We start from the raw sequence: 27,191 nt of genomic DNA, 5'->3' as shown, positions 1-27,191 counted from the left end.
ATCTTAGTCATTCTTCGATCCATGCTTTCCAATTTTGCCATCATTGTTGCCATGCCATCGGTAATAGAATTCACCACCCCTCGTGTTAAGTCGTTCCTTGAGTTATGATATTATCTAGAGTGCTTAGAGAATTCTTCAATTAGTTCTTTTATCACTGGGGGTGGTTTCTTTGTGAGAGGTCCTTGTGAATCAAGGAGTTGCCTTGTTGTTACATTGACTCCATCATAGAAAATAGAGACTTCTTGTTGACTGTTTAAATCATGATGTGGGAAATTCCTTAGTAAGCCCTTGTATCTCTCTCATGCCTCATAAAGTGACTCTCCAGCTTATTGTTCAAATTTGGCAATGGCTTTCTTCAACTTGGCTATCTTTGATGGAGGGCAAAATTGGTCTATGAATTCTTCCTTCATTTTAGCCCAATTAGTGATGCATCCTGGAAGGAGTGATTTTAGCCAATCTTTCCCGACCCCCTTAAATGTGACCGGTAGCATACAAAGTAAAACTGTATCGCGAGGTACGTTAGGAACATTGAAGTAGTCGGCTACATCGTTGACCTCATCTTGATGCTTATACACGTCTTCATGATCCTTCTCGTAGAATGGAATCTCCTTAAGTTAAGCAAGTATGTGTCCTTTAAGTTCAAAAGTGGCAGTTGCAGGAAATAAAAACAAAATTGGAAATCAACGATGGACTCGCCGAGTAGGTTCGACTACACTCGACGAGTTCACAACTTAAATAGAAAAAAAATTAACAAAAATCCTAAAAATAGAAAAACTTAAAACTTATCCTAATAACTAAATTACTAAAGAAGTAACTTTGTGCAAGATAAATCTCACACAAAGGATCGATAACACTAGAAATTAGAATTAATTTTAGAACTGTTCCCTGACAACAGCGCCAAAAACTTGATGTGTATAAAAATGCACTGGTTTTAATCCTACTTTAAGATGAAATTTAAACACACAAAGACAGTGAACCTATCTATTAGTGGTATAGTTGAGCAAGTAGGGTATCAAACTCGAGGAACGGAAATTAAACTAATAACTAGAATTAACTAAACAAGTAATAAAAGTAAAATGGTTTCTCTAGTTTTACAAGACTAGAAACTTTAACACACTAACTAACGCACAATTTAAGTGACTAATTAGCTAAAAACAAGTAAAAATTCACCAAATTCAATAAAAAAGTTTCTATTTAGGTTCGATTCGTTAATTCCTATGGTTGATTTATCATAAGTGCAATGGATTAATTGTTATTGGTTACCGACTAAGGTGATTAGATTCACATTCGCTATTACCAATCCTTAGAAAACAAATTAATTTAAGCATTGATCAAGTGATTAAACTAATGAATTCCCTAGTTCAATTATTTTGATTAAATAAGACTTGTAATTGGTTAATCAAATTAATAATTCAATTAGCCTATTGTTGATGGTTTATCACACAAGCTCACACATTAATTTACCCATTTTCTAGTTAACCCTAGTTTCATATTCACTATTCCTAGGCACATAACAATGTTTTCACATAAATCACATGAGGTAAACAATTAAGAGATGTTCATGCAACTTAATTACTTGTCAATTAACTGAAAATAGTTATGGTTAATGCATGACGTTCTTTAACAAGCTTAATTTAACAAAGTTCACAACAATCAATCCCATCATAAATCAATCCATAGGTAATAACTCATCTACCCTAAACAAAAACTGAAAGAATTAGTTCATAATTACTGTAAATAAAAATCCAAAAACGAAATCTAACAACTCAATCATAGTTCTATTCAAGAATAAAGAGAGAAATAAACTTATGTTGCCTTGAATCTCCTTAGAATTGAAGATTAGGGTTTATCTCATGATTTCCAGAACTCCAAATGCCTTCTTGGTCGTCAAGTAATTCACCAAAGATTCTAGAGAGAGCCTCAATTTAAGAATGTGTCTTCTATTTATAGATTTCAGAAAATAGGGTCTACTCGTCGTGTAGATAACCGACTCGCCGAATCCCCTCAGTAGAGTCTGTGTACGGCAAGGACTTTGTGTTTTGCTTTGCGAACATTCACAGGTACTCGTCAAGTGGGCGTTCAGACTCGCTGAGTCCTTTAGGTTTTGGTTCTTTTTCTTCTTTCTTTGGTTTCCGAGCTTCCGATCGCATCTCCTGCTTCCTTTTGCTTCCGAGCATATCTTTTGGACTGAAAATACAATTTAAACACAATTAAGTACATTTTGTCCATAATATGCAAATAATTAGCTAATAAAAAATAAAAATCTATACTAAATATATAGCTAAATATGCACATATCACATATTTTCTAGTTAACCTTAGTTTCATGTTCACTATTCCTAGGCATATAATTTTGTGTTCACAAAACTATATGATTCAAGTAATCAAGAAGATGTTCATGCAACTCAATAACTTACTTATTAATAGAAAATATTTATCATCAATACACAAGGATATTTAACAAGCTTAACAAGATGAATAACCAAATCAATATTAGTCCAACCACTCAATCAAACCATGTTCATAATATTATCTCATCCAAACATAATTATAAAGCTTTTAGCTCATATCTACAACAAGTAATAACCTAAACTCAAAATCTAATGATTCAAACATGGTTCAAAAAAGATATAATGAAAAGAAGAATAATTAATTGCCTTTGATCTCTTCTAAATTGTCTCTTAGGTTACAATCTCGGAAATTGTAGCTCCAAGAACCCTTTTGATCTTCAATAATCTCAGCTAGCCTCCAAAAAGTGTTAGGGTTTTGGGCATATATGTTCTCTATTTATAGTCACCAAAAATCAACCCAAGTCATCGAGTTTTTAATACCAACTCGACGAGTTTTTTTCGATAATTAGCGTATATAGCGTGTACGGCTAGGCATCATCGAATCGTGAACATTCTGACAAACTCGTCGATTTGAGGCCTAACTCGTCGGGTTCGTTTGGAATCAACATTTTCTCAAAACACGAAATTCGTTCGAAATTGTGTCTAGTTTTCAAAACATTTTAAATCTCGTCAATCGGAGTTACGGTTCATAAGATATGGCCAAAACACTGACAAGGGGTCAAGCTGTCCAGCAACATCCTTCTTTCTTCAAAATCCAAAATCCAAGCTTCCAATTGCTAGTTCTGATTCCTTTTCCATCCGAGCATGTAATTTTTCCTGAAAAATGAAATTCTTAACTAATTCAGCACCTTTTGTTCATTAAATAAAATAAACTCAACATAAAGTATTAAGATAATGCATGAATTTTATAACTAAATATGCCCATATCAAAATACCCCACACTTGACTTTTGCTTGCCCCCGAGGAAAACTGAATTTTAACACACTAGTACCACAAAAGACAATCCCAATTGAACCTGACCATTATGCCAAGACCGCAATGCATGCATTTGTGTCTAATTTTTTTTCCTAAGGATCCCCCTAATCCTAAATACTCAAAATCCTCATAAACACTCGCCCACTTATTTTGAACAACACTCATTTTATGCATCCCTCCGAATCCATCCACAGAAAACTTTCTTAACCTCAAGTCATTTTTGGTTAAACCTCCAAGCACACATACGATAAAATAACGTAGAAAAGAAAATTAGAATAGAAATACTTGATACTTTGTTTCTTCAATAATTTGTAGCTTTTCTTCTTGATGTTTCTTCTTTGTCTTCAAAGCTTTATAGATTCTTCCTTTCAAACATTTCATCACTCTTTTTTATTTTTCTATTTTTATTTCTTTTCTCTTTTTTTTCTTCTATTTTTTTTTTTTTTTTGTTTTTTCTCACTTTTTTTCACTCAAACTAAAAACCTAGAGAAAAAAACATATGCTTACGCAAGGGGATTTAACTTCATGCTTTATTGGTTAAAGGCATTAGTCTCATGTGCAATGACTACTTAAGCGTTCCTAGATACATTTTAAGTACACGATGCTAAACATATTGTGTCACTCAAACTAAGCAAGGTTGTGTTTCTGTCCCATAATTTCACTAGAATAAAGGGGGCCACAAATGGATTATAACATATATTGACTCAACTAAACATTTGGGTCCTCATAGAATCATCAAACATAATACTAGCATGAATCCTAATTGCTTTGACCATGATTTTCTAATTTAGCCCTAGCAATTTTTATGTAATTTTTTTTTAAAAAATTAACCTAGGATTCTAAATTTGACTAAATTTAATCAACCCTTACCCCACACATAATTTATGCAATGTCCCTATTGCATGTTAAAACAATTAAAGAACATAAAAGTAAAGAGAGAATTAGAACAGACTCCCCTAGGATAGAAGTTGTGAGATTGATATTCTTCTTGTTAAGCTCCATCTTCAGCTGACTTTAGACATGGGAACAGCTCATCCGTGTCTTGGATGTCAAATCTCGTGTGGTTCAACTCCAAATATACTGGAAAAAGCTTCTTGGAAATGCTTGGAAAATGATCTTCAAAAATATAGACAATGCCCGCGTCGTATGGAATCAAATCGAAGACTCAAAAATCAAATGACTGAGCAACACACCGAGTTGATAGTGGAGAACTCGTCGTGTTGGATCGTAACTTGGGCAGAAGTCGTTCTTTTCCTCTGGAACTCGTCGAGTTGTATGTATGCACTCGACGAGTTTTTGGCTTTAATCGTGTAAATTCTTCTTTCTACTCCAGTTCTGATTTGGTGTTCAAGGAGGGTATTAGTGTAATACACTTCCTTATAATCTTCACTGACGAGAATCCTTTTAGAAAATATAAACATCGGACTCAACATATCACTCAAAGTATTCTAATCTTCTCGTAAATGACTCAACCCCTCACTTTATTTCCCTCACGCTTTAAGAAATCACTCTAATCTCACCCTAACTTCTGCATAGATCAAAGACAAAAAAAACTACATAATAACAGGAAAAAAAACATCAAATTAGCATTCCTACATTACCCTAATAAACTAGAAGTTTAGAAACAAACCAAACCAAACACACAAAAGAAAAAGAAAAAGAAAAGCAAACTTTAATGACGGGTTGCCTCCCGCAAGCGCTTCTTTTTGTGCGAGTCTTGAGCTGGACTCCCGACTTAATAAACTTTAAATAAACTCAATGCCAATCCATCCATTGCATTAAATATTTTCTTTGGACCAATTTGTAAAATTTGGCTATTTGCTTCAACAATTGGCTAAACGCGCTTGAATTCATAACACCCAAGAATCTTGACAAGGGTGGGAATCGGTCGGGTACTAATCAGAAATGGGTCATGCCTCAGAACTACCTCCAAATTTGGAATTGTCACCCCATGCTTTGAAACACAAACTGGAAAAATAGGGGGCCACGTCGTGGTAATGGTGAATCCACGGCTTGGTTCCTGCAACTCAGCTTGTTCTTGTTCTTCGTTTGACCCTTCTGCCAGCAATCTTTCCAACTTTTCCAAGTCTCTTTCTGGATTCAATTCTTCATCTTTTAACTCTAGCTCTTGAAACTTAGATTGCTCTTGTTCATTAGGCAAGATGTTATCTAACCATCTTCCAAATTTCTTCAAATCATCATCTGAGTCACACTCCTCATCTTCATGTTTAATTTTCTATACCACTTCCTCAAGAAAAGCATCGAGATTTGGAAAATACATAATAAATAAATATAAATAAAAATTAAACTAAATATAAAAAATCAATAAAATTAAAAACGATAACAATTAGCAAATAAAATTAACTATTTAGAACCGTTCCTCGGCAATGACGCCAAAAAACTAGATGTGTGTAAAATGCACCAGTTTTAATCCTAACAAACTCAAATTAAAACAAACACACGCAAGAAGTGTACCTATCGATTGCAGTTTAGTTCAAGCAAGTAGAGTATCGAACACAAGGAATGGTAACATCTAAAATTAATAATAATATTATCTAAATAAAATAATTAATAAAAGAGGGGGTTCTCTAGTTTTTCAAGACTAGAAACTTAAACAAGCACTTTAACACTTAAACAAAGATAATTAAAAAATAAGAAGAACAAGAAAGGGCAATGGTTGATTTCATGGCAAGGGCAATGGATCAATAAGTCAATGGTTAACGATTCCTAATGTGATTGGGTTTATGTTCACTAATACCAACTCTTTAGTAGACATATTAATTCAAATAGTGATTAAGTGATTAAACTAACAAGTTTCCTAGTGTTTAGTTCATATAAAGTAAGACTTGTAATAATAGCTAATCATATTTGTTCAATTCAATCAACTCATATGTGGTTGTTCATCACACATGCTTACACATTGATTTACATATTTTCTAGTTAACCCTAGTTTCATGTTCACCATTCCTAGGCATAGAATTTTGTGCTCACAAAACTATATGATTCAAGTAATCAAGAAGATGTTCATGCAACTCAATAACTTACTTATTAACAGAAAATATTTATCATCAATACATAAGGATCTTTAACAATCTTAACAAGATGAATAACCAAATCAATATTAATTCAACCACTCAATCAAACCACGTTCATAATATTATCTCATCCAAAAAGAAGTATAAAGCTTTTAGCTCATATCTACAGCAAGTAATAACATAAACTAAAAATCTAATGATTCAAACATGGTTCAAAAACAAAGATTAAGAAAAGAAGAATAATTAATTTCCTTTGATCTCTTCTAAATTTTCTCTTAGGTTGCAATCTCGAAAACTGAAGCTCCAAGAACCCTTCTGATCTTCAATAATCGCAGCTAGCCTCCAAAAAATGTTAGGGTTTAATGAATATATGCTCTCTATCTATAGTTACCAAAAATCAACCCAACTCATCGAGTTTTTAAGACCAACTCAACGAGTTTTTTCGATAATTCGCGTATACAGCGTGTACGGCTAGGCATCATCGAATCGTGAACATTCTGACCAACTCGTCGATTTGAGGCCTAACTCATCGGGTTCGTTTGGAATCAACATTTTCTCAAAACACAAAAGTCGTCTGAAATTGTGTCTAGTTTTCTGAAAATTTTGAATCTCGTCAATCGGAGTTACGGTTCATGAGATATGGCCAAAAGACTAACGAGGGGTCAAGCTGTCCAGCAACATCCTTCTTTCTTCAAAATCCAAGATCCAAGCTTCCAATTGCTAGTTCCGATTCCTTTTCCATCCGAGCATGTAATTGTTCCTGAAAAATGAAATTCTAAACTAATTAAGCCCCTTTTGTTCATTAAATAAGATAAATTAACATAAGATATTAAGATAATGCATGAATTTTATAAATAAATATGCCCATATCAGGGAGTTTGGCCAAATTTGGAAAATTGGATCAACTATGGGCCTTGAATATTGGGCTTTTGGATTAAGAAATTGGAGTTGGGCCTTGGCCCAACTTAAGGAAATGATAGAATGGACTGTTACTCTATGTTTGGGCCCTTAGTCGAGGTTGATATTCCAATTATTGATTGGTGTTCATTTATTGTGATAGTTCGGGATTTTTGGTGAGTCAACAGCCGAGGGTATTTAGTTCAATTCAGTATTTTGAGGTGAGTCTTCCTTACTATACTAACAGGGTCGAAGGCACCAATGTTGGCCCTTTTTGGATTGTTATCCTGGTTATCGCATGATACTATGTTAGTGACCTATTAGGTCGATATCCTGGTATATAGGATGATGATATGTTAGTGACCTGTTAGGTCGGTATCCTGGTATATAGGATGATGTTATGATTAGTGATCTGTTAGATCCGTTTGACTATTTGTGCATGTTAGCTAACGTATGATATTTATGTGTTGGTTGTATGATTGAGGGTGGGTTGAGGCAGTCATGCTTCGTGCTCTACGCCAACATACCCAGGGTGATTTGGATAGACTGCAGACCCAACGAGGCGTATCGGTTAGGCCGAAGGCCCGGAGAACGGTCCAGATAGGCTGAAGGCCTGGGAGGGCGGACCAAAAATGCTGAAGGTATTAAGAGTGGGACAAATAGACTGAAGGCATGGTGAGGGCAGTCCGGTCATATTGAAGACTCTATATGCATGTTGTTTGTTATGATATGGTTATGGCTTGTATGGCATTGATATTTTCGGGGAACTTACTAAGCTTCAGGCTTATAGTTTTGGATTTTGTTGCAAGTACTTCGGATGATCGATGGAAGGAGAAGGCTTGGTCATGCACTTCCTCGCATTTTGTGATTTTGATTTCTAGGATACTCTGATATGAAACTATTTTGAAAACATTTTGTAATAAATATTGGTTTTTGGATGTTTGAAAAAGTTTTAACTTTTCATGAATTTTATGGATGTTACACATACCACATAACACATAATCAACTAGCATACCACATAACACATAATGGGTCAGGCTCGATGCCTTCGACCCATTGGTATGGTGAGGAGACTCACCTTGAATGCAGAAGCTCCCCAGAAGAAATCCTTAGTTGCTGCCCTACCAGCTTCCCAAGCTATCAATACCAGAACCAGATAAAATCTTAGTTAATAGGCCAAAACCCACAAGTTTGTCCCAAGGTCAAAATTGGTCAAAATTCAATGGTCACTAGACGTCAAAGTCAATAAGTCAAACTTCAGGTTGCGTACGCCCAACATACTCATCTCGTACGCATGGCGTACTTACCAACCAGAATCGGGATCCCATACGAGTATGCGCAGCGTACTCAAAGGTACGCATGGCGTACTCAGCCATATGACACTTTTCCATTAAGTGCTTTACCTCTTAAGTCCTTTCATCCAACACTCAGATATAGTCCACGACATCATTCTAAGTCATAAAGTTTCCACCTTTATGACTTTCCATGTCTAGAAAATGTCCAAAAGCTAAAACCTTAACTAATTAATCCATTAAGACATCATGACACTCTCATGGAAGGTATAAAAGGATCAAGATTACATTTTTATGGGTCCTAAAAGCTCCATAATGGATAAAGTTTCCAACTTTATCCATTAGAATGGTCCAAACCACTAAGATCTAGCCTTTAAGCATCAAATGGGACCGAAAGTGCATCTTTTTCAACTTAATCCATTAAGTCCAAGTCTCTAACCTTATGATCATAATGATGTTTAGATGGATAAAGTTTCCAACTTTATCCACAACAAGGTCACAAACATTTAAGATCTAAACTTTATGCACTAAAATGACCAAAAGCTCATAACATCCAAAACTAACTAGTTCTAACAAATGCATCATCAAGATTAAAACTTTCTACCTCTAGAAGATAGATCAAGGTGAAAAAAAGTCCAGATCTATAAGCTGCAATGCAACCAACACTTCTACAAGAAGTTCATTCTTATCCAAGGTGCAGCATACATACTTCAAAGCACTCAAAATCGCCTTCTTTTAGCTCACAATGCTCATCTAAGGTTAGGGTTTCATAAAAAGGGTGTTGGAGGGGTGGAGGCTGAGAATTTTTACAATTAGGAATTATAAGGTTTTTGTAAACATTAACAAGAGTAACATTTGTGACTAAAACTTGAAAGTATGCCTGATGTTTATTCAATGACAACAAAATTCCATCAAACACTCTATACAAACACTTAAAATGGTCAACAAAAGAATTGGAAACCCTAAAATCCTGGTTTAAGTCCATCATGGACTAGGATTTCCTTATTGGGCCTAATGGACCAATAAGTTTCCAATCTGATTATTTTGGGCTTAGGACCCTTAAATAGGCCCTAATTGGACACACTTTCATGAAACTTAACATTTTGGACTATAATGGATCTAAAATGAATTACTATACCTTTAGTGTGCCTTGTTGGACCATAACAAATCTAATAAGCCCAAATGGGCCATAGAATTTATTCTTTTATGCAATTTGGGCCATGAACCACCATAAGGGCCCAATAGGCCGAAAACCTCTTATTGGACCTTGTGTTTTCAGGAAAAGCCAAGAATGGTCCAAAGTGATATTTCCTTCCCCTTCTCCTTAGCCCATTTCGGCCCAAATGATAAATAAATAATAATAAAAAAAGAGAAATTAATGGGTGATTAGGGGGGGTGACACCTCAAACTTGTATGTGGGATATCTAAGAATATTTCTCACCTCCCCATGCATCTATCACCTCACTCTCTTTCTTTCCCCCCCTCTCTTCTTATCCTCAGCCGAGAGCCCCCAAACATACACACATTTCAACAAACTCTTTCAAATTCTCTCAAGACTCATTCATCTTCTTCATCCAAAAATCTCAAGACTTTTGCTTGTGTTTCAAGAGGTTTTTCACAAGATAATCATCACTTCTTGGTAAGTCTTTACACCTCCAAGTTTTATTATTCCATTCTATTGATAGATCACTCTTTTAAGCAAAGTTTTGGTGATTTTGCTTCCTAGAACTTCTTAAGTTCGAAATCCACTCAAGAAAGCTTGCTAGGGACAAAATCTTCTTTCATTCTTCTTCAAAAACCGAGAGCAACAAGCAAGGTGAGCTTCATACCCCCTTGTTTTTGGTTTTTACTTGTTTTTAGGGGAGAATACAAGTATTATGTGATGATCTATCTGTGTTTGCATGCTATATGTGATTTCTTTAGTTTTTGGTTATGATAATGTGTAAAATTGGTTAAATTTCGAGATCTAGAGCAAAAAGGGTGAAAGAATCGTAAACAAAAACATCCTAAACAACATACATCATAGATCTAAGAGTCTTTAAGTTTAAAAAGAGAAAACCAAAACCAAAAGAACCTTACAAGTGTCATATTTGCAAAAATAGCAAAGATTGGGTATAAATTGTAATTTGTCAATTTTATGAGGATCATAAGTTGGTTATTTGTATAAAAGATGATTTTTATGAAAATAACACTTTCCAAAGGGTCAAAAACATAAATTATAGCTTAATGGGCTTAAAAATGGGTTTAATGGGTTTTGGGCCCAAAGTTGTGAAAAATGAGATTTTAAGGGGTTGAATTGGAAAAACTCAACAAACTATGGGACTAAAATGTAAATAAACATTTTTAGGGGTTAAAATGAGTTTATTACCAAGTTTGGACTACAAATGAAAAGTTTTTGATTTTGGATCACAATTGTAAAACTTACGGAAATTAGGCTAAAAATGTAAACTTTTTGCAATTAAAGGCTGAAAATGACCAATACAATAGTGTTGGGTTGAAATTACCATTTAAACAAAGTTTGGGTCAAAACGGTCAAGAAAAATGGTTTGAGGACCAAAAATATCAATTTTCATAAAAAGGGACTAAAAGTGCCATTTTATAGAAAAAGGGGATGCAATGATCAAACTAAATGTTTTTAGACCAGATAAACAATTATAAATCGTTGGATTAAAATATCAAGTTCATAACACACGGATTATATATATATATATATATATATATATATATATATATATATATATATATATATATATATATATATATACACACACACACACATTCTCAGTCACTCATTTATTTTTGCCGCAAAAGCCTCCGTCGTACCAACGGAAATGGGAAATGAATAGATATGTGTTTTCCAACAAAACATATTTCCTTAAACTATGCTAATCATTACCTTAATATATACAAAAACATAGTTTTTTTTTGGTTTTTTTTTTTTTTTAAATTTTTAGAAGCTATTTTTATCAAAAAATGATTTTAAATATACCAAAATTCATGATTTTTTATTCTCTACAAAAGACATTCATATTGATACAGTTTTAAGATAAAATAAAAAAAAAAAAATATTTTCAGCTATCATTATTCATAAGTGAATAAAAATGTATCAGGTTTTATTACAGTACATTCGTTATTCACTTATGAATAAAAAGTATGATTTTTTTTTACAAATTAAGTATCATTCATATATGAATATAGCATAAAATAAACATAGTATATTCATATTTTAATATTAGACGATGCATTCACTTGTGAATATTAATATAATATATTAACTTATGAATGTTAGATGGTATATTTACTTATGAATACTAAATGATATTTCATATGTGAATATTACATAGTATTACATGGTATATCACATGTGAATATTACATAGTATATTCACTTGTGAATATTAGATGATATATTCACTTATGAATATTACAGAGTATATTCACATATGAATATTACAAGGTATATTCACTTGTGAATATATTCACTTATGAATATTTGAATATATAATTTTTATATGTTATTCACATATGAATAACATACAGACTTGCATATTTGTTTTGTATTTTTAATAATCATATACTGATTCAAGTGAGAAAACATATTCATACGTGAATATAACGTGGTAATTTAGTTTATGCATTTCATCAAACAGTTGGAGTGCATACAAGTTAACTATTTTTAAAATGTTAAAAACATCAAGTTATCAATTCCAAATCATCATATACTTCCGATTTCGACCTCGAGTTCGACATCCTATGTTTGATTAATTTCTCATTTTGATTTTGATTTCCGAAAATCTGATTGGGAACCTGTGAGTATCGATTCTGAGTCCTTCAATGTCGACTGTGATTGCGAGTCCAGAACTCCGAGTCCAATGTTATGAACAGCGAAGAAATTCCGGTTTAGTTGAAGAAATATGGATGATTATTGAAGGTTGGAGTAAAAATTTTGATGATGAATGAACTGTTATCGAATTCTCTATAGTTACGTATTTGAGATTGAAGGTTCTTAACATATTTACAAGTTTGTCACCGTGTCTTTTTATGCTTAGATTAAATGAGTGACTGATAATGATTCCTCCATTCTCAACTTTTTTTTTATTTTCTCAATTGAACCCACCTCTCTCTCTCTCTCTGTATATATATATATATATATATATATATATATATATATATATATATATAACTAAAGCTTCGTTATAAATCAAACAATAAGATATTTTTGTTTTATCATTGCGAATAAACAATTAGCATACAACAAATACAAACACTACGAACTTAAACTCAACAAACCATAAAAGATTCAATGATTGGGCTCCAATATCTTCTATTCATGCTGTTGGGCCTTATGACCCAATATCATGATTTCTTGGGCCCAATATATCACACATGTTTATTGGGCTTCTAGTGACTCAATAGCATGCCTAACGGACCCTCAATGGCTTTTACATGCTGTCAGGCCTTAGTGACCCAATTACATTGCTAGTATGGTCCAAAAATCAATCATATGTGTGATAGACTAACGCGTCCGTCACATGCTTGGCAGCCTATAATTAAATACATGATTAGTGGATCTCTGTTGCCCTCTTCTATTCGTCTGTTAGGCTTAACTTTTGGTTCAAGTAAACATAAATCAGGTTGTTGAACAAGGTTAATCAAATTCAGTTGGATTTAGTGGGAAATAACGGGTGACACCAATGAGTATCAGTCGTAGTCTGTAGTTATAACCAGAGTCTCCTGGAGAGAGAGCGAGAGTTTGTGTATAGATCTTTATGGGGGTGACTCCCCCACACCTAAGTTGTTCGCTACAGTTAGACTCGGCCAGTCTAGGGTGACAAAGTCTTAATTCAATACCGACATTCGCAAGAATGCCAAGACAGATGAATTAGTCATTATTATGCATGGTTATAGCGACTCACATAGAGATCCAACACCATCTAAGTAATCATGGGGAATCATATTCATTCGATTGTGACGATACAATAATACAAAAAGATCATACTAATGAAGTCAGAAAACATCGTGTTTTCCTGGGAAACAGCATTATTCACTTTTACTTACAACAACGATAATACAAGAATTTATTATGGGAAACATATCACTTTTACACGTTTGAAATCATTCATGCATATACTTATGGAACATCGCACCTATTTCGTAAACAATTGTTGTTTCAAAAAATATCCGATTTTCTTGGTTTTACAAACAATACAAACTATTTTTATATCAAACATGCTTATGAACTCACCAACATTACATATGTTGACCGCTTTTCAAAATAATTTGTATTCTCAGGTAAACGTTAGAATGAAGAATCATCAAGTGTGTTTTCGAAATTTCTTTTGTGAGATGTCAGTCATCAAACCATTTATGCTACAGATATGTAATATTTAAACAATGTACTTGATGTGAACAATGAAATTTGTACTATGTAATGTTGGTGATGTATGTGTTTGTTTCATGTATATTCATTATGATGATATTTCAATTTAAGTCACACGAACCCCCGGATGTTTCCGCCGTCTGGTTGGGGGTGTGACAAGAATGGAGTGGGTTTGGGGGAGTTAAGGAGCTTAAGTAGGGCTTAAACCACAAAAATAGGGTTGGCGCACTGATTGTGTATGCCCAACGTACTCCTAGAATGCACAGCATACTCATGATTCCATTAGTACGCCCAACGTACACCTTTTTGTACACCCAACGTACTCAGCTTGGCCCAAAACCACCCAAACTTCAAACGGTCATAACTTCTTCTTTATAACTCCGTTTTTGACGTTCTTTATATCCATGAAAAGGTATTGAGGAGCTCTACAGCCCTATATAATTACTTTTGATTTAAAACACGTCAAACTAAAATCCATAATTCATAAAAGAAGTCTGAAACACTACTTTCCCATTTTACCCTTTGATTCCAAAGTGCAAACCGAACTATTGGATCACATATCTACATTACCCACATCCAAAAGGGGGTAAATATTACCTTTGAAAAGGCCCGACTCCTTATGATGACCGCTCTTCTGGCCACAGCCTCGGATTAGGAATTGATTCGGAACAGGGCGTTACAATTTTTGGAATCACCATGACCTTAACTAAGCAAGAACTTTTAGAAAATTTATATAATCTATGCGAAGGCACGAGAATTGAGGTATACATCATGATAAATAAATATATATGAAATTTATTGTAGTTATTGTAGTTATTATACTAGATGTGTGCCCGCGTAAAGTGGCGGCGACAAATAGTGTTCGAGCGGTGATTAATTTATTTCGGTGAATAGTTTCATTACGACGATCAGATCATACCATAAAAACCTTCAAGTATAACCAAGTTACAATATTGATAATTTTTTCGTTTTTACAATCCTCAAACATTGAAAAATCCATTTATATGTCACTTTTGTAAATTGCAAATAATCATTCATTCATAATGTTAATTTCTAATTACCGTAATATCTTAACTTGTTTCACAACTTTGACCGGTTTGCTGGGGTGTAAATTCAATCGGGTTTTTTTTTCAATCTATTTTAAGTTCTTTTTTGTAGTTCAGAAACCATTTTAATTTATAAATTTCACACAAATGTTTATCTATTTATTTGTTTATTATAACATTTTACTTTTATTTTTTAACAGTGTATTTTTCAATTTTTTTTATCATTATCTCTCTGGAAAATCCTATGGTGTGAAGAAAACCACCGGAACGTATCTCACCTGTACTTAAGATTTTCAGCCTACTAAATATACAAACATGATGATATAATGGTTATAGATTTGATATCAATTAAGATTTTCAACATACTAAATATACAAATGTAATATGTGTATTGAATGGTAAGCATAAGTTGATCGTACATGATGTAGTAGGTTTGATACCTCTTAAATTTCAAGAAATGTTTAAAATGCTTTATATATATATATATATATATATATATATATATATATATATATATATATATATATATATATATATATATATGGTATCGTATGCGACTTCAAAAGATCCAAATTAAACGTGTAATCAACATGGATATATGTTACACACACACATATATATATATATATATATATATATATATATATATATATATATATATATATATATATATATATATATATATATATATATGTGTGTGTGTCATGTAACATTTCCAAATACCAACAAATAGTATATAGGGCAAAATTTGGATACTTATTATGTATAAATATTCAATTTCTTTATATATATTAGAGAAATCTCCGGAAAAAAATCTCAATATTTTACCGTAATTTAAAAAAAAAAACTCTCAAATTAAAATTTGTTTACGACAAAGTCTCAATTAGGGTGAAATATTAGAACTTTTCCGAAGATTTCTCTATATATTATAAACATACATGGAAAACTTTTAATATGAAAGTGTGAATATTATGCATGTATTATTGTTATAAAATGTCTCAAACCCATATACACATACATACAATAAGAGTGTATATTAAATCGATTAAGAATGGTATATTAAATCGATTAAGAATAGACATCCGTACCAATCAATAAATTCATTCACAGATACACACATACATAGAATACATAATTATTGACCAAATATAATTTCTCAATAATAAATATCAAATCAAACGAGAACAACACTCCAACATCTTCTGATCACCATCTTCTTCATTCCCTGTCAAAAAACCAAAGCCCAAACACACACTTAGGATCATCCATTGCAATCAACACACAAAAAAAAGGGGGAAACAAAACATCCTTGATCGATCATTCTGACAGTGTCATCACCCTTTGGATTGGATGCCAAATCAAAAAAAAAAAAAAAAAAAAAAAATCAAGAGGATTATCGGTTGCTGCTTCGTCCTTACCCTTCAATCAACCTATTTCCCATTTCCTTCGTGTTTACTTCCGATCGAACCAGGAGAAGAGCAACCAAGAACAGCCACACCAAACAATCAATCTGAAACACCTTGAATCTCTTACCCTTTTCGCCCATCACACCATTCATCTTTTCCGTCGAGCTCCACTGCCGAAATCCCAGCCGCTTCGCTGCTTTCCCCTCTCTTCGGCCCATCCATCCCCGAAACACTGCCTTCGCAAGCAATCGACTCACAAAACCCCCCTGATTAGTCGCTGCGAGCTTCCTCTTCCCTTCGGACTTCTTCGTGGTCTGCAAAGACCGAAGAATCGGAAGCAACGCCGCTACCCTCGTACGCCTCTTCCCCCGCCGCTTCGATCCTTCTCTTATTCGGCCTCGCCAAACACCCGGAGACGACATCCTCCTTCGCGATCGATCGATCAAGCAAATCTGGATTGAGCAGCTTGAGAGCCTCCATCTCCCGTCTTCGTTCACTGCTTTAGCATTCGATTCGTATCCCCTTTTCCTTCATATGCCCAATCGAATAAAGAAAACGAAAACACTGGTTGTATATTTAAGCCCTAATTTCATTTAGTGTGTGAAAGGGCCAAAATGCCCCTACTGTTAAACTCTTTATTCAAAATCTGTCCCAACCCCAATTATTGAATCCATTTTTTTTAAAACAACCCCTCGTTTGGTATTTTTTTTTACCAAAAAAGTCCTAACCATTTAATTAAATTACCAAAAAGCCCTTATACTTTAGCAAAGTAACAAATTAGTCTCCAACAATTCAAATTGTTTACGAAATGGCTCCGAGAGTATTTTAAAGTCATAATTGTGGATTTACGGTTTCTCACGTCAAACATCTCAAAGTAACCGTATTCGAACGATTGGAACTCACGCTTCGGGGGTGAGCGCTTACGACCCATTTTTAATATTTTAATTATTTAAGGGGAGGGGGGATACATTTGTCTAAGTATTTTTTTTTTATACAAGTCAATAATCTTTTTATGCGAAAATACAATAAATCTAATTTTTTAAAATATTGTTATTTAACAATTTACTATATTGTTACGAATAAACTAGTATAAATTTTCTGTATACGTATTATGATTATTTTATCATGAAATAACCATTTCGCACAACAAATACTATACGGTACAAAATTATATGATTTTTATATGACATTGCATATTATAACAAGCATGTTATGAGACTTTGTAGTATTTCAAGGATTCAAGCTATTACTATACATGTTTATTTATATGTTTAAATACAAAACGTTTATATATGTACCTATGTTCATTAATTTGAAGCATTCATTTTTATAAAAGCGACCATACCACACTTTTGCAAACATGTCAACATACTCGGCTTTTATAAACCACATACAACGATATTCATTATGCCTAGTGACTTAATCACAATTAAATTAGGGTTGAGAGCTATTAACAAACTTTTTAGTTAAGGGCTTTTTAGTGAGAGGTTATTCATTAGCTGAGTCTAAAAACTTAGCATACCCACATTACTATAACCATCAATCTTTGAAGCGAGATACATATGTATACATCTATACGGGGTTGACATACTGTGACATCGCCCAATTTCTCGACCAGAAAAAACCAATTTAGTTTATGTTTTTAAAATAAAATTAGAGTAATCTTCCAAAACATGTTGCGGAATTTGTTCCCAAAACAAAATATAATAAAAATTTATCAAAGTATTTCTTTAAAGAAATATATTTTCATTATATAAAAAAAAAACTCGGGATGTCATGTTCCAATACAGGCCAAAAGCATAAACAACAAATTATAGACCTTACAACAGATATTTACATCTAATTTTCTATAAATCAAAAATCCATCTTCATCATTCAACTATGCTCTGAGTCCACTACCTGTAATATAAAAAGTTGAGTGGGTCAGGCTTGGGAGCCTGGTGAGCATATAGGGTTTTCAACCCACAAATAATAAATTTATTAAATTCATCAACAAAAATAAATTTATTAATTTCATCACTCAACAACAAATTTATCAACCCAAAATAAATTTATTAATTTTATCAACCAACAATAACCCTGATTACCCGTTCCCGTTATCCTTACTTTACGTCCCTAAACACCTATCACAAGGGATCTAGCCTAAGGATCATCCATCCCAAGGATCATCATCGGGATGGACACAACTGCTAAGGGATTCCTGAGCCATATGTGTCCTTAAGGCAACTGTGAGGGGGATGGAGTACACCAACGAACATATAGTTCACCAACACCTACAGGTTGCGAGCCTACTAGCGTTCCACAAGACTGTCTAGAAAAGTTTGTGGTAGTCATCTATACTCCGCTAGATGACAACAACAACAACAACAACAACATCGAGGCATCTAATCATTTTAACACACACCAAGTATTTCATCTACTCATGTTATACCCAACATATTTGTAGATAAAAAAAATACATATGCGGTTTAAATCATTTTAAAACATGTATAAAACATTCATTCAGCAACCATCTAAAATTAACAAACAATATAATTACACATAGCACGTATTTTATATAAAATACTTCATCTCTATGCGTAAGATGAAAGTGACTATACATTCACCTTAGTAGCGTGACTAAATAGAATTTAACTAGACACTGTCAGCATTAGCGATCGTCGGCTTGTGAAAGTAGCTCAAATTTAGCAATACGGGAGAGAGGTTGCATTTTTGTGTAAACCGAAACAAGAGGGTTGGTCCTCTATTTATAGGTTGAAAAATCAACTCTCATGTCGTGAGCCATATAAGCTCACGTTGTGAGTTCGTCCGGATCAGCTCATAGGCTTGTCGCGTGTGTTCTACGTTTGAGAGGTGTCAATAAAATACCTCACGTCATGAACCATAATTTATTCACGTCATGATTTTTGTCAAAACTCGAAGTTTGTACTCCAAAATTCAAAAATTCATATCTTTAGCATACGAACTCCGTTTTTGACGTTCTTTATATCCACGCGTAGGTGAAATTAAGCTTTACAACTTTCGTTTAGACTCGGTCAGCTATTTTTGATTTATTTTTAAAGTTATTTTTTTAACAGGTCGGGACAGGAAAAGTCCGTTAAACGAGAATCGAAGGTCTCGTGAATAGTAGTACAACGGTAAAAAGTCTGACGAAAACGGACTTCAGATGAAGAAGTTATGAATTTTTAACAGATTTTTCCTGTTTCGGTCTATTAAAAATAATAATATTAAATATAAAGTCAAAATTAGCCGAAGTAGTCTAAACGAAAGTCGTAGAGTAGAATTTTACCTACGCGTGCTTATAAAGAACTTTAAAAACGGAGTTCGTATGCGAAAATTATGAATTTCGTAATTTTGGCACAAAAATCGAAAAAATGTTGAAAACCGGGATAAATCTCATGGTCACCCTTCCACCACGTCACCTTGCAGGCGAAGCCGCCCCGTGTCCGCCACATGTCGTCTCCTGATTGGACAAATGTCTCGTGTGGCACCTCCTGATTGGACCAAAGTCTCGTGTGGCACCTCCTGATTGGACCAAAGTTTGGTTCAGTAGCCTTCCGACGCACACTCGCCTCCCTGTCTCGCACCCTCGCTACTGACGATGCATGTCGTTGCTGACACATCTTCGGACCGTACCCTCGCACCCCTATATAAACGGTGTCAGACTTCTCGGATTTAGGCCATTTTACACCCTTTTTCATCTTTTTCACTCCTTTCACCTAAATAAGCTTTCATACAAGCCCCAAAGCCCCAGAAGCATATCTAAAACCCTGAGCAAGCCCCAAAGCCCCGAGATTCCCGAGAAAAACAACCTTCTCCAGCCAAAACTCTGCCCAATTAAAGCCAGTTTTTCGTCAAATAAACTTCTTTCCAGAAAACGAAATGCTATCCAAATCACCACCTATCAAGTGAGTTCATACCTCCGCATTTACTTAATGTTTATTGTTTATAGGGGAAAATACAAGTGAAACACAATAAGATTGTGTTAATATCATAAAAGTTTTCAAATGTTTTTAATACTTTTAAATTGGTATAATCGATAAAATTACATATTTGTATATGTGTAAATTATATAATTTGGATTTAGAAGATTCAGTATATATAATTTAACCCCATTTCATGTTCTTGGTTTGGTAGTGGACATAGGGTAAAGCTATTTAATTGAATGTCTAATTAATCACAATTATATAAATATTACATTTATATAAATATAAAATAGCTTACAAACTATTTGATAATACATGGGTACAAACAGATAATTTCATAGAATAATAGTATCACAGATTCTTTCAGTAAAACAAACAGCTAAACTATAATAGGTATAGTTTAGAGGACTCATTCTTTGATTTCAAGTTTCAAAACACATAAACATAGTATAAAATACAAATAGAGTAAACATGTAAAACAATCATCAGAAAACAAATGGAATACTTTATCATGAAGTAAACATATAAACAATCATCAGAAAACAAATGGAATACTGTACTACATATAAAACTATATTTTATATAGTTTATGAAACTTATTTATTCATATAGTTATCTTACATATTATCAATATAGCTTTTGTGAGACTCACTTCAAGTACATATTTAAGTATAAAACAAAAGTCCTGAATATTATAACTAAAGTCTCCTGGAAGGAGAATGTGACACTTATGTATAGATCTATACGAGACCAACAATCCCAGACCTAAGCTGTTTGCAACAGCAAGGCCGACAGGCCTGGGGTGACGATTGTCGTACCATTTTACAATGCCCAAAGAACATTGTGGTTCAGGCGAGGCTTAGGTCATCAAGTATGGTTATGATAACTCACAATTTGGTATTGAATAATAAGTAAACAACTTCACACAGTAGAAATACAGGATACTATTCAAATATAGAGAAAACATACTTTTTATAGTTTTATGAGGATTTAAAACTATACTATTTCGGAATACAAATACATATACAACAGAAAATATAGGATTTTCTGGGTGAACGTATTTACATTAAGGAAAAACAAATAACATAATATTTTCATAACATACTTATGAAACCACCAACTTAACTGTTGACACTTTTCCAAAAATCTACTTGTATTCTCAGGGAAATAGTGATACAGGTACAACCACAGCTTTTGAGAAGATGGAGATCTATAAACTCATGTCTTTTGAACTTGTACTTTGAGTTCATATACATTATATTTTGAACACAGTTGTAAAACTTAAAACTTCGTAATACAATGGTTGTTATACTTTGATTAATATTATGCATTGTTGTGATACTTGACATGAAGTCCTCCACCCCTGAATGTTTCCGCCGTACAAATTCAGGGTTGTGACAGATTGGTATCAGAGCAATAGTTTATAGTGAACTTAGTATATTAATTTACTAAAGATATACAACTATAAATATAATGGGGCCGAAGTGCTCTGACTACAAGTATACTTTTAAAACATAATTATTTTATAAGAAGTATACTAACACTCACTTATACGAAAATAGTATCACTACATAAAAGTATTTAGATGTTTGACACTACAGTTAAACCTGAACAGTTATGTAATCATATCTGGAATCAATATAGCCTGATCAACTATATTAATTTTAGATATGACCAACATGTGTTTGGGAATAATAACACTGTTGCGACAAGTCTAAAACTTACCAAAACTCTACTTATATAGAAGAACCTTAAAACAAAACACATATTTAAAATACTATAGGAGTATTTTGTAACATTATATCATTATACATCTTATCTTTAAATTCCTTGTATAGACCTTATGGCAGGATATCATCCGCCTGGGGAACCCTACTTCCCTAACCAAGGAAATCATGGTTGGATAGAAGATGATCCTGAAGAGGATCCCGAGGAAGATAGTGAAGAAGAAAATTCAGATGACACAGACTCAGAACCTGAGGTAATTAATCTACCACAAGGATTAAAACGCCTAGTAGCCAGACAAGATTTTCAAGGTCCAATACCAGCATGGGGTGAAGAGTTACACGGGTGGAGCCAACAACAAGGACAACACCCTCCATTTGGAATGAACAGATATTTCTACGACATCCGAAATGGAGGATCGTCTGACAAGGCCCTCCCTGTTAAAGTGCGACGTATATCTCGATAGGTTGATCAATCCCGTATATCGATTATCCAGATTCTAGAAGTCACAGGTACCTCCCAGCAAAACGCCACAAATATTCAACATCTAGATGAAGATCACGACGAAACCAGACATCACACCGACATGCTCCACGTAGAAATGATTACCGCCCAAATTGAAATGAGAGCACTCCAAGAATTCCAGACTACACTATAGAGGCATTTAAAGGAATCAGAATCTCATAAGGCAGGGCCCAGCACTAGGAGCCGTACTCATCAAAAGTAGTATTTACACTACTTCTACTTTAATAATGTAGAATGTATATATTACTTTTTATTGTAAGTAAACCCTACAAATAACTGAGTGTACTATTCGTAGGTAAGTAATGTTGTTTAAATTCCCTTTTTATTGATATAATATAGACCTATGTTTATTTTCCTAGCTTCATGCATAATACAATATATCAATAAAAATGATAAGTATTTTACTTCATTAAGAATTATTACAATTTTCATGAACATTTTACTATATAAAATTCTGGTTAACAGACTCATTATATTCCACTATACCAATTCATTACAAGTGTTACTGTAAACAAAATTGGCAAATTTTTTCTTATATTAGTAGACTGTTCAGTTAACAGAACACTATGTACAAGTCAAAAAATGATACATTTAGAATTAAATTTTTTTTTTATGTTTAAATATTATATGATTCGTGATCATCATGAAGTACTTATTATTATTTTTCTCAAATCATTATAGATCAAGATGCCTCCCAGAAAGAATCTGAGACATACTAATGAAGCACCAAAAACACCTCCACCGCCACCACCTCCTCCACAATTTGACACTGCTACCTTTCAGGCAACAGTGGGTGCTATTGTAGCTGCTGCCATGGCACAAACCAACCCTAGTGGTAACAAAGGATCAGGCAATGGTGCTCCAATTTCAAGTCATGGCGAAGGTCTTGGACACCCTCGTGAGTGTTCATATAAAGATTTTACAAATGCAAAACCCATAACTTTCGATGGCACTGGATGTGTCATTACTCTGACACGCTGGTTTGAGAAAATTGAATCAGTATTTGAAATTTGTGCATGCCATGAAGCAAGAAAAGTCAATTTGCAGCATGTACCTTCCTAGACAGAGCCTTATCCTGGCGGAATGGCTATGTCAAATCCTTAAGCCTTCCAGTCGCCAATGCTATGGGCTGGGATGATCTAAAAACCCTGATGCTAGCAGAATATTATCCTTGTGGCGAAATTCAAAAGTTAGACGAAGAACTTTGGAGTCTAATGATGAAAGACTCTGATATAATTGCATATACTGCCAGGTTTAGTGATATAGTTATTTTGTGTCCAGGGATGGTTCCTAACGAGAGCAAGAAATTTGAGCGGTATATTTGGGGAATCTCTCCTCAGATACAAGGAAATGTAATAGCTACTAAACCTCTCACCTTTGACAGTGCTAAACATTTGGCACAAACACTGGTAGATCATAGTGTTAGTCATGGATCTATGGCACCTATTCCAGAGAAACCCAAGGAAGGGAGCAGTAATAAGAAAAAATTATGGAACAAGCGAAAAGGACAAGCATCTCAAGAGACCTCGAAAAAGCAAAAGTGGCAGCACTCACTGCTATTGTTCCTGCTGTAGTTCCAACTCCAGTTCCTACCACTTCATCTATCAATCCAGCAACCCCAAGTAAATATGTCGTATCCTTGCCAAAGTGCAATAAATGCAACTTTCATCATACAGCAGCTTGTAAATAAATGCACTGCAAGAATTGTGATAGGAAAGGGCATACCGCCCGTTATTTTAGGGCACCAGCACAGCCTATTTCTCAAGTCCCTGCTACAGGAGTGAGTCAGACGTGTTATGAATGTGGAGAAGTAGGACATTTCAAGACAAATTGTCCTAAGTTAAAGAATGCTAGTGGTACTAGGAAAGTCTTGGCGATTAGTTATGAAGAAGCAATAGCAAATCCTAATGTGGTGACCGATACGTTCCTCCTCAACAATTCCTATGCATGCATTCCTTTCGATACTGGTGCTGAGAAAAGTTTTGTAAGCCATTAGTTCAAGCATTTTCTAAAACAAAATCCCAAAGCATTAAAAGATACATTCACTGGTTAGGTGGCCAATAGGAAAAGTGAGAAAACTAATGAAATTTACATAGGATGCACACCTACTCTAAATAACCATTCCTTTCAAATTGACATGTTAAGAGCATGTGTGATAGATTTCGGTAAAGCTTGGGATACCCATTTACCACTTGTTGATTTCTCCTACAATAATAGCTATCACACTAGTATTAAAGTGGCACCCTTTGAAGTTCTCTATGGCCGTAATAGCAGATCCCCTCTGAAGTGGGCGATACACAACTAGCAAAGAACCAAATACCTGATAGTACTTTAGCCGGTCCTGAGATCATTCGTGAAACCACAGAAAAGATTGTTTAAATACGGGAAGGGTTAAAAATTTCTCGAGATATACAGAAGAGTTATGTGAATAAACGATGAAAACCCTTGGAATTCCAGGTTGGTGACCGCGTTCTATTGAAGGTCTCACCCTGGAAAGGAATGATACGTTTTGGTAAACGTAGTAACCTAAGTCTAAGGTACATTAGACCACTCCAAATCATTGCTAGAATTGGTCCTGTTGCTTGCAAACTCAATCTACCGCATGAACTCAGTAATATTCACCCCGTATTTCATGTCTCAAATCTCAAGAAGTGTTTGTCTGACGAGACTCTTGTTATTCCGCTTGAAGAAATCGAGATAAACGAGAGCCTCAATTTCATGGAACAACCTGTAGAAATCCTAGACAGGGAAGTAAAGAGAATTAAACAAAGTCCTATCCCGATAGTGAAGGTTCGTTGGAATGCAAAACGTGGACCTGAATTCACATGGGAACGAGAAGATCAGATGAAACAGAATTATCCACATCTATTTCCCTAGTCTTTCCATAATAATATAGTCCTAATTTGGGAAGAAATTCTCTCTAACGGAGGGATAATGTAACTAACCGTTATTTCAAACTTATGTAATAATGTAGGTCAGTTTATATTTCCTTCTAATAATAAAGAGAAATTTTAGCATACTGTGTATATTTACATAATTGACACTCAAAAATAAAGTATTAAACAATCTCGATTGGGATGAAGCAAGTGGTAAAGATTGTAACAAGGTTTCCAAAAATATAAAGAACACTAAAATCCGAATTATAACGTAGAAGCTATGATCAATCGAAAATCCGCGACAAAACCGGCAAAACACTGTTCAGTGTAAAAACTAAATTTTCAATAAAAGGCTTTTTAGCCTTAACAATCTAAATGAAAGTTGAAGTTTATATTAAACCGAGAACTTTCATAAAAAGAACACCAAAATCTGACTTCGTATAAGGAAGTTATGATTTTTCTAAGTTTTAGTATAGTAGTTGTAATGCCTGCGTTTCTGGGCCTGTCATTAATGATGATATAATAGTCTAGGTTAATCTTTGTAACCCGTTTTGAAATAATAGAAGTGTATTATTAGAGTATTATGTGTTTTGTGCTTAATTGCTTAATTATGTGGTTTGATTAATTAAGAATAAAAATAAGCGTCAAAATTTAAGTATAAAATAAGCTTGATATCATTGGATAATGTTGTAGTAGTTGAAACAAGGTTTCCGAAGATATAAAGAATGCCGAAATCCGAGTTATAACGTAGAAGTTATGACCTCTCGAAGTTTTGCGACAGAACCGGCAACGCTGAATGACGTAAAAAGTGAAATTTACGTTAGAGTGATATTTAGCCTTAGTGATCTAAACGTGAATCGATGATCCCGTTGTTAGTATCGAAGCGATAAAAAGTTAGGCGAGAACGGACGTCAAACGAAGAAGTTATGAATTTATAACGAAATTTTCTGTCCCGGCCTATTAAAAATAAATAATAAAAATAAACTCAAAATTAGCCGATGGAGTCTAAACGAAAGTTGTAGAGCATAGTCTCATCTTCGCGTAGATATAAAGAACGTCGAAAACGGAGTTCGTATGAAGAAGATATGAATTTTCGAAGTTTATTAAATAATTAATAATTAAATTTAATTATTAAATCCGGCATTATCCGAAGAGGAGTCACCGGACTCATCCGAAGTACGCCCCACGTACTCGTGTACGCCCCGCGTACCCAAGGTATGTCGACACTCGCACTCGAGTTCTTCGGATGACGCATGCGCTTACGAACCAAGGCGTACGCCTTGCGTACCCTCGTACGCCCCGCGTACTGCGAGTCCTCAGCCTCCTATAAATAGGATGCGAGGGCAGCCAGCTCTTTTGGTATTTTTCTCTCTTCTCTCTCCCGTTTTGCATCGTTTTGCATGCCAGAAGTACCCCGAATCCGCGGTAATATTCCCGAGTCCCGAAGCAAGTTCCGAGATCCCGAAGATCCCGAGAAGTGCGGTTCCCGAGCCGAAGCTCCCGAGAAGTGCGGTTCCCGAGCCGAAGCTCTGTCCGCGAGAAGTTCGATTTTTGTAGAGATCTTCCAGATCTGCTGAGGATTACTACTTCTACAAGCCGTAGTGTTGTCCAATCATCTTCTGATCAAGTGAGTGTGTAGTTACTTTCTTCTAACGCATAATTATGAAGTATTTTATACGAAATACGTGTTATGTGTATAATTTTGTTGTTATGTACGTGAATGTATATTCACTCTCTTCAATCTCATAGATCTGATTTG

At 34.3% G+C, this 27,191-nt stretch overlaps 1 long non-coding RNA gene and 1 other non-coding gene across 2 annotated transcripts; one reads left to right on the top strand and one right to left on the bottom strand.

Moving 5' to 3' along the window:
* Positions 1–255: 255 nt before the first annotated feature.
* On the top strand, positions 256–362 carry LOC145003630 (small nucleolar RNA R71). The gene has a single exon (XR_013662083.1). It is a non-coding gene; the product is annotated as a small nucleolar RNA R71 (small nucleolar RNA).
* A 15,693-nt stretch (positions 363–16,055) lies between these two features.
* Positions 16,056–16,914, bottom strand: LOC145002016 (uncharacterized). The gene is made up of 2 exons (XR_013661778.1): positions 16,393–16,914; positions 16,056–16,199 (listed from the first exon to the last, which is right to left on the bottom strand). It is a non-coding gene; the product is annotated as an uncharacterized LOC145002016 (long non-coding RNA).
* Positions 16,915–27,191: the final 10,277 nt, after the last annotated feature.

Source organism: Lactuca saligna, chromosome 6 (assembly GCF_052625555.1).
Source record: "Lactuca saligna cultivar CGN05327 chromosome 6, ASM5262555v1, whole genome shotgun sequence".
NCBI lineage: Eukaryota > Viridiplantae > Streptophyta > Magnoliopsida > Asterales > Asteraceae > Lactuca > Lactuca saligna.
Note: the sequence above shows the minus strand (reverse complement) of the source record. Positions and strands in the feature narration are given on the sequence as shown.